General features: G+C 29.3%; 1 protein-coding gene across 2 annotated transcripts in view; it reads right to left on the reverse strand.

Moving 5' to 3' along the window:
- LOC108691212 (synaptotagmin 1) overlaps positions 1–2,724 on the reverse strand; it is an 11,758-nt gene that overhangs the window by 8,206 nt on the left and 828 nt on the right. The window lies entirely within an intron of this gene.

The following is a 2,724-nucleotide window of genomic DNA, read 5'->3' on the forward strand; positions in this document are numbered from 1 at the left end:
AATTCATTCTATTCTCAGGAAATTTATCGTTATCAAAAAGTGTTCTTTGCTTTGCATCTGGAAAATATTTCTTTCTCTCTCTTTCTTTTAGCACAAAGAAACTCTTCGCAAAAGTGAATTTTCTTCACTCTGTAATCCGTCCTTTGATTAAAAAAGTGAAAAAAATTATTATCCAAAATTCGGTCGCATCCGGTTTATACCGGATTCAGTCTGTCAAATACAGTTGGAAAAATCTGTACATGTTTTATGTGATTATACTGCTTAGATTAATTGGAAAATCTGAAGGCACACGTATCCAAGCAACTCCATGCATGTATGAGCGCGTGTGCGTAATCAAGCACATTTAAAGAGCAAATCAATACAACTTGGTGCTGATAAATAAACAGCTGGCAGAATATAGTATCGTTCGCAATTATCACTCACATCCTTAATAAAGTTATTTCCAAAGTAACACAAAGTATGTCCAATATGATTATTTATTGAAATGTATGTTGTATTAGTATAATATATAAAGCTATAATATATACTATTGTGTATATATTATATTATTAGGTGTGAGAAAAAGTTCGTGGCGTTTTTTCCATTAGATGCAACGGGAAAAACGCCACGAACTTTTTCCCACACCTAATATGTAATATATTTCCTAATTATATATAGAATAATACGAGTAATAATATTTCGGTAAAAGGAACACGATAGTGTCGCTGCGCTTGCTTAGCGCCGAGACACTACGAGTATAATCATTATGTGTCTCCTGATAACGAAACTAGAAATGTCAATAATAAAAGGAAAAGGATATAAGTTTTATTTGCGTTGTGATGGAATATAGCAACCCCCTCCCTCCCCCCGTCCCCTCCTCCCCCGTGATAACAGTTTGGAAAGTTAATATCGATTTATTTATATCACGCACATGTCTTCCCGAAATAACCGAGTCAATTGAGAGTAAAGTCTTATGCGGTACACTTTCTCCTTTCGTATCTCTTTGCATGCCAACATCAACAGTTGTTTTTCGTAAGTTACTGAGATGACACTTGTCTCAAATGACACTTGGCTCAGCAGCAGACGTTTAAACGCGAAAAATACAAATATTTATTAAAGTGTCATCTTGCAAACACCGCGAGTATGTAAATGCAATTTACAGTCACGATGAAAATGTCAATAAATTCTAAAGTGGCATCTGAGCACTTTCGATTTATGATAGAAATTCATTTCTACCATCAAAAGAAGTAGACAGTTAACTATCCGTTCAGAAATGTACAACTCATACACTACAAAACTTGAAAACGTTTAGACATTCTCTTCATAATAATCTCAATAATACGTTAATACGTTAATAAAATAAATTATACACAACAAATTCTAATTATAAATAATATCTTTTTATTTTTTTATAACAGAAAATCATGCATTTTATACACTTGTATAAAATTTGTACAGTTAATTTTATAAATAATCAAAAGAAATAACAATAATGTGTTGCAAGTATGCCATTTCTTCTAGATTCACAACATATTTTGTTAATGTCTAAAGAAGAAGTAATTATATATATCATTAATACAAATATATATGAGCTATTTAAAATAAAAAATAAGCAAACAGCAAAAGAAAAAATTACTAATATGAAGAAAAACAAACCAGATATTAACTTTATATAAAGAACTTTTTTTATAAAGAACAAATTAACTTGATCAAATTTAAAAAATCAGATTAAAACAATGAAAGAACAGGATGCGAAGGGTATCTTTAAAATGGTCGTTCAACTTTAGATCGCCTACGTTCTTCTCAAAGATAATTCACCATCGTTCACAATCGTTCTTGGAATATCCCACGCTTCTCTTTTAAATGAACATCTCCCCCCCCCTCCCCCCCATAATCGCGAGAGCAAGGAAGAAAAAATACACGTTTTTTCCTTAATGTAAGCACAGTAGTTAGTACAGTACTAACATACATCCTATTTTTTTTAAATTGCGCTTATCAATCTATCAAATAATTCAACAAATCACTAAGTAAATCAACTAATGTAAATCAACCCTTTAATATATGCTTTATTCGTTCATGTTTCTGATTGATATTTTGCGTTTTTAAAAATCAGATGATTCTTGCACAAGTCTCGATAGTACTATGATATATCGATGTATTTTTTTTTGTATATGTGTGTCACAGTCAATGTATTAATTTTAGTAAACGTTTACGTACAATAATTGTACATTTATTACAGCAGATTGCAATAACAGTGTACATTTACTGAGTTAACACTTTGATTGTGACATACATATATAAAAAAATAAATACATCGATATCGTAATACTATTTACATATATAAAAAATTAAAAACGCGACAATTGAATCAGAGTTTCGATGACGCTCGCAATGATAACGCTTTTTCTGCAACATTTTACAAAAAAAATTATTAAAGATCAAAAAATTTCATTATGTATTATTGATATATATAAAGAAATAATTTCTTTATAAATTTTAAATATTCTGTAAACTTTTTCGCATTATATTATTACAAATATCAATAATGATTAACTTAAATGGGAATTTAAATCTAAGTAGAAAAAAGCTGAGATTTCATTACCGAAATAAAATCTCTTTCATCTTCTATCACATATTTAAAACTTCTTGCATATCTTTTACTTTTAGATTAATAGACTTTCATAATTTATAAAAAAGATTCATAATTTATTCGATTCGTCATAATTATATTCAACCCTTCAATTG

The sequence above is a fragment of the Atta colombica genome, unplaced genomic scaffold (genome assembly GCF_001594045.1).
Source record: "Atta colombica isolate Treedump-2 unplaced genomic scaffold, Acol1.0 scaffold42, whole genome shotgun sequence".
Classification (NCBI taxonomy): Eukaryota; Metazoa; Arthropoda; class Insecta; order Hymenoptera; family Formicidae; genus Atta; species Atta colombica.